This window comes from Cebus imitator, unplaced genomic scaffold, assembly GCF_001604975.1.
Source record: "Cebus imitator isolate Cc_AM_T3 unplaced genomic scaffold, Cebus_imitator-1.0 Scaffold654, whole genome shotgun sequence".
NCBI lineage: Eukaryota > Metazoa > Chordata > Mammalia > Primates > Cebidae > Cebus > Cebus imitator.
In genome coordinates this window covers 105,929-112,706 of record NW_016107969.1, presented here as the reverse complement: position 1 = coordinate 112,706, position 6,778 = coordinate 105,929, and the positions used below count along the sequence as shown (strand labels likewise).

Sequence of the window (6,778 nt, the reverse complement as noted above, 5' to 3'; positions counted from 1 at the left end):
TCCTGCCTCAGCCTCCTGAGTAGTTGGGATTACAGGCACGTGCCACCATGCCCAGCTAATTTTTTGTATTTTTAGTAGAGACAGGGTTTCACCATGTTGACCAGGATGGTCTCGATCTCCTGACCTCGTGATCCACCCGCCTCAGCCTCCCAAAGTGCTGGGATTACAGGCTTGAGCCACCGCGCCCGGCCTCATTTTGTATTTTTTAGAAGAAAAACACATGAAAAAAACACTGTACATCTATGTTAACGGAAATGCAACATACACAGAAATAATTCTGATATAAATAACAAAAACTTCTACTGGAGAAGGAGTGGTTTTTGCAGGTTATAAAGTTTTGTTTTGTTTTTTTTCTTCTGGGACAGATTCTTGTTCTGCTGCCCAGGCTGGAATGCAAGGCTGTGACCTTGGCTCACTGCAACCTCCACCTTCCAGGTTCAAGAGACTCTCCTGCCTCAGCCTCTCGGGTAGCTGGGATTAGAGGAGCCCACCACTGCAACCGGATGATTTTTGTATTTTTAGTAGAGACGGAGTTTTGCCATGTTAGACAGGCTGGTTTTGAACTCCTGATCTCAGGTGATCCACCGGCCCTGGCCTCCCAAAGTGCTGGGATTATAGGTGTGAGCACCCGGCCAGGTAATGCAAATTTTAAGTTTTGTTATTATGCTATAACCTTAAGATGTTTAACATACCAGCTACATAACCTCCTCCCAAATATCTACATAACACACTTCAGTTCTTCATACTGAAAGGAATGGACACTAATGTGATTGTTATATTCACATTGTAATCATGTTTAAACCGCTTACATGTTTACTAAAAACTAAAAGACAAACTATTTAAAATAATAGCAATGGCTGGGCATGGCGGCTCACACCTGTAATCCCAGCGTTTTGGGAAGCTGAGGCGGGTGGATCGCTTGAGATCAGGAGTTCAAGACCAGTCTGGCCAACATGGGGAAACCTTGTCTCTACTAAAACCACAAGAATTAGCTGACCGTGGCGGTGGGCAGCAGCAGTCCCAGCTACTCGGGAAGCTGGGGCACAAGAATCCTTTGAGCCTGGGAGCTGGACTCTGTGGTTAGACAAGCTCACGTCACTGTGCTGTAGCCTGGTGACAGAGTAAGACTCTGTCATAAAAAAAAATTAAAAATAAAAATAAAGGAAATAAGAAAGGAGTCAAAGCATGTCTACAAAAAAAAAGCAATGAAACACAAAAAGTAGTAAATGAGAAATGAAGAACAAAGAAAATCTATAAGAATTACAGATAGGCCGGGCACGGTGGCTCAAGCCTGTAATCCCAGCACTGTGGGAGGCCGAGGCGGGTGGATCACGAGGTCAAGAGATCGAGACTAACCTGGTCAACATGGTGAAACCCCGTCTCTACTAAAAATACAAAAAATTAGCTGGGCATGGTGGCGTGTGCCTATAATCCCAGCTACTCAGGGGGCTGAGGCAGGAGAATTGCCTGAACCCAGGAGGAGGAGGTTGCGGTGAGCCGAGATCGCGCCATTGCACTCCAGCCTGGGTAACGAGCGAAACTCCGTCTCAAAAAAAAAAAAAAAAGAATTACAGATAATATTTAATAAAAAGACAAAGGTAAGGTTTTTCTCCATCAGTAATACCTCCAGTGTAAATATTTAACTCTGCACTCAGAAGAAAAAGTCTGGCTGAATCAATAGGAACCGACTACATGTTGTCCACAGAAGACTCGTATTAGCCCTAAAGACACACACACGCTAAAATTTAAAAAATAAAAACCAGCCGGGCATGCTGGCTCATGCCTGTAATCTCAGCACTCTGGGAGGCCGAGGTGGGTGGATCACAAGGTCAGGAGATCGAGACCATCCTGGCCAACATGGCGAAACCCTGTCTCTACTAAAATACAAAAAACTAGCCAGGTGTGGTGGTGTGTGCCTCTAGTCCCAGTTACATGGAAAGCTGAGGCAGGGGAATCGCTTGAACCAGGGAGGCAGAGGTTGCAGTGAGCGGAGATCGAGCCACTGCACTTTAGCCTGACAACAGAGTAAGACTGTCACAAAAATAAATAAATTAAAAAAATAAAATACCAATAGGTATGGGGGTTGGGGGTTGTAATCTCAGCTATTTGAGACACCAAGGAAGACCTCTTGAGCCCAGGAGATCAAGACCAACTTCAACAACACAGCAAGACCCTGTCTCTAAAAAAAAAAAACTCAAAAATTAGCCAGGCCTGATGGCATGCACCTGTACCAGCTATCATCGGAAGCTAAGTGGGACAATCACTTGAGCTCAGGAATTCAAGGTTGCAGTGAGCCAATGATAACACCATTGCACTCCAGAAAGACACTGTATTTTTTTTTTCTTGAGCCGGAGTTTCACTCGTTACCCAGGCTGGAGTGCAGTGGCGCGATCTCTGCTCACTGCAACCTCCGGCTCCCGGGTTCAAGCAATTCTCCTGCCTCAGCCTCCTGAGTAGCTGGGACTACAGGTGTGCGCCACCATGCCTGGCTAATTTTTGTATTTTTAGTAGAGACAGGGTTTCACCATGTTGACCAGGATGGTCTCGATCTCCTGACCTCGTGATCCACCTGCCTTGGCCTCCCAAAGTGCTGGGATTACAAGCGTGAGCCACCACGCCCGGCCAAGACACTGTATTTTTAAAAAAATTGTTTTAATACAAAATAACACAAAAGATACCTAATGATATTCCAAGTAAATGTCATCCAAAGAAAGCAGAGCTGACAACAGTAAAATATGTTTTAACACAAAATTATTTTATAGGAGACAAGGAAGGACATTATCTCATAATAGGGTCAATTCACCAAGAATATACAAGAACTAGATATATATATATATGCATGAATGTCAGAGCTCCATATATAAAACCAACATTTACAGAATCCAATAAATTGCTCCACAGCCATACTAGAAGATTCCAACATATGATTTTCCATAATGGATAAAACAAGAGTGCTGATCAATAAAAAAGTAGAGGGAGGCCAGGTGCGTGGCTCATGCCTATAATCTTAGCACTTTGGAAGGCTGAGGCGTGCAGATACCCTGAGGTCAAGAGTTTGAAACCAGCCAGGCCAACATGGTGAAACCCCATCACTACTAAAAATACAAAAATTAGCTGGGCATGGTAGCAGGTGCCTGTAATGCCAGCTACTCGGGAGGCTGAGGCAGGAGAATCACTTGAACCTGGGAGGCGGAGGTTACACTGAGCAGAGATCATGCTACTACACTCCAGTCTGGGTGACAGAGCAAGACTCTGTCTTAAAAAAAAAAAAAAGTCCAAGATGAAAGTAGCAATAACTTAACAAATAACAGTGCACTTCAAACCAGAGGCATCATTTCTGTGAGCTATGCTCCCCATGAGGACCTGGGGACCCATTACAGGATCTTTCTGTTGACTGTCTTTCCCACTCAGCTGAGTAACCAACTCAGAAGAGCCACCTATTCCCCTGTGACACATACCATAAAGTGTATAAAGCACAACTGAAGAATGGCTGCGTGACCTTGTAGAATAAGAAGAAATGCATATATTGGTCTCTCCTCCGGTTCCTGACACAGAGCTTTGAAGACCTTGGGATGTCCCGGGTGATGAGAGCATGATTTGTCCTCATGAGGAAACCTCTATGGTCTCCTGGATGGGGCTGATCACCAGCAAGATCAGGCCAGGCTTAGAAGCATGGAACAGTCACTGCCATCCACTGTCCTCCAGGAAGGGGAGAGGGGTTGGAGGCTGAGTTAATATCATCATGACTACGTGGTGAAGCCTCCATGCAAATCCCTAAATTATGGGGAAATGAGAGCTTCCAAATGCTGAACACACGCAGGTGCCTGGGGCACGGCACACCCGTGAATCTCCCCACAGTCCTTGTGTGGAGCACAGCTCACTGCAAAGATACCTCTGGATTTAAGTTCACTGTTACTTGTTTAAGCCACTGCTACTCTCATCTAGGACATTTCTATATATTACACATGATCTTGGCTTGTATTTAGTCTTTGTGTTCTTTGTTTTATATCAATAATGTGTGGAACTGTTACATCAGAGAATGACTACTGATTCACAGGTTAGTGCCTCCCCCTGTGGATCTCCGCCTCTGGCCATCCATCTGTGACCTGTGAAACATCCTTCATCAAGAGCCTAAGAAGGTGTTTCACTGAGCTTTGTTGGCTGCCCTAGCAAAGTAATCAAACCCAACAAAAAGGTTGAGGGAACCCAACTCACAGCTGGTTGGTCAGAGGAACATGTGACAATATACTACTTGCAACTGGCATCTGAGGTCGGAGGCTGGCCTTGCCCGCCTGGGAACTCAACCCTCCACCTTTGAGATCTGACTCTAACTCCAGGTAGGCAGTGTCAGAACTGAATTAAACTACGGGACATTCAGTTTGTGTCTGTCCAAGACTGGGATGTGATTGGGGGTAATTCCACATATTTTGGTGATCAGAAGGGAGGCGTTTTGTGCTCAGTGCCATGTGAGAGTAGAAAAAGCACTTTGTATTGTGCTTTTTTTTTTTTTTTTTTTTTTTTTTTTTTTTTTTTTGTTTTTTTTTCTTTTTTTTTGTTTTTTTTTTTTTTTTTTTTTTTTTTTTTTTTTTTTTGTGGTGGGGATACAGAGTCTCACTCTGTCACCTAGGCTAGAGTGCAGTGGCAGGATCTCAGCTCACTGCAGCCTCTTCCTCCCAGGTTCAAGAGATTCTCCTGCCTCGGTCTCATAAGTATCTGGGATTACAGGCGCCTGCAACAATGCCCAGCTCCTTTTGTATTTTTAGTAGACACAGAGTTTCACCATGTTGGCCAGGCTAGTCTCAAATTCTTGACCTCAAGTGATCCGCCCTCCTCAGCCTCTCAAAGTGCTGAGATTACAGGTGTGAGCCACCATGCGTGGACTTTTTTTCTATTTTAAATAGACAAGCAGACTATTTGAACAAGCAGGAGGAATCCATGCCATATCCCGGGCCCCAGATGCAAAGGACAGCAGCCCATGTTTCCCATCTCCTGATTAGGTGTTGCAAGTAGAGGAAATGGGATGGAACCTGAATAGGTCAAGGGGCAGGTATATGGAGGCCTCAGCTCTGAGCTATAGGGACAGAGAATGGAGCATCAGATGGAATCAAGTACATAGCCTTCCCTGTGCCGCAGAGGCAAGAAACCAAAGAGGTCACAGAAGCCAGATGACAGGGTGTTGCTCATCAGGATAAAGACTCTGCCTTTGTCTCTTTCCTGCAGTACTGCTAGAACGCCCAAAGATCAAACTACTGCACATCTAAAGAGCAGAGGGGCCGGGCACAGTGGCTCATACCTACAATCCCAGCACTTTGGGAGCCTGAGGGGGGTAGATCACCTGAGGTCAGGAGTTGAAGACCAGCCTGGCCAACATGGTGAAACCCCGTCTCTAATAAAAATACAAAAATTAGCCAGGTGTCGTGGTGGTGCACACCTGTAGTCCCAGCTACTTGGGAGGCTGAGGCAGGAGAATCAACTAAACCCAGATGGCAGAGGTTAGAGTGAGCTATTGGCACAATAGCTCACTGCACTTCAGCCTGGGCAACAGAGCAAGACTCCGTCTCATAGATAAATAAATATACAAATTAAAAAGTAAAGAGCAGAGGGATAAGTGGCGGCAAAGAAAGATGTCCATTCAGAGATCTCAGGATTTAAATTTTTCTTTTCCCACAGAATTCCTCCACTTGCAGTTTCCCCACACACTATTTGAAGGCGTAGCTTCCACTCTGCCCATCTGAGCTCCACCTGTGTTTACACCTGTAATACATTTCCCCCCATCTGGATGTTTTGCTATTTTGACTTCACTCTCCACAGCCCAGAGCTCTTTCCCGGGCTCCAACATGGAGACAACAGGTAAGAAACAGACTCCTGTGTCTATGTGTGTATATATATATGAACATGATGTGCTGGAGCTTTTCAAGAGTCCCAACCTATGTTTCAGTAGGAAAGAGGACAACACAGATGGATCTAGAAAAATATTTCAGAAATTCCTCCACTGACTGCCTCCTTCTGAATGCTTTGAGAGCATTGTAATATGTAGACATGGAGCTCTCTTTTAAGAAGTACTGAATGAAAAATACATGAATAGCAAACAGGAAACTGAGTATCTTTAACGTCTACCAGAAGGTTTTGTTTATGTTTTTGTTTTTTAAGACACAGTCTCACTCTGTCACCCGGGTGGACTGCAGTGGCACGTTCTCAGCTCACTCCAACCTTCACTTCCCAGATTCAAGTGATTCTTTATCCTCAGCCCTTCTAGTAGCTGAAATTACAGGTGTGCACCACCATGCCCAGCTAAATTTTCTATTTTTAGTAGAGACGGGGTATCACCATGTTGGCCAGGCTGGTCTCGAACTCCTGACCTGAAGTGATCCACAAGACTCAGCCTCCCACAGTGCTGGGATTACAGGCACGAGTCACCGCCTAGGTTTTATAACTACTTTAGTTCTGGAACCCCCTCTGAGGTATCATGAAGAACGCACAACATCTGAACAAATGGGACAGTTAAAGTCCAGATGCTGTAACATGAAGCTTTTCATTTCAAAATCAATACGGCTTCCCTTTTAGGCAAGCAATGACACGGCTCCCAAGAGGCAACAAAGGAAAATAGGAACATACGCAAGGGCACGTCCCCGCTTCTGGAGGGAAGTTGTCCTCACCCAGGGAGACCAGGTTCCTGTAGTTCTCCAACATCACGTCCCTGTGTAAAGTCCTCTGAGCAGGGTCCAGGCACTTCCACTCCTCCGGAGAGAATTCTTTTTTTTTTTTTTTTTGAGACGGA

At 45.1% G+C, this 6,778-nt stretch overlaps 1 protein-coding gene and 1 pseudogene across 1 annotated transcript in view; both read right to left on the bottom strand.

The window, feature by feature from the left end:
- The window catches only part of LOC108295652 (zinc finger protein 888-like), a 37,584-nt gene extending 30,855 nt beyond the window's left edge, over window positions 1-6,729 (bottom strand). Inside the window, exon 1 of the mRNA XM_017517947.2 lies at window positions 6,657-6,729. The gene's annotated coding sequence lies outside the window, so the exon portion shown is untranslated. The remainder of the gene's footprint in view (window positions 1-6,656) is intronic.
- The window catches only part of LOC108295633, a 17,741-nt pseudogene that overhangs the window by 6,231 nt on the left and 4,732 nt on the right, over window positions 1-6,778 (bottom strand).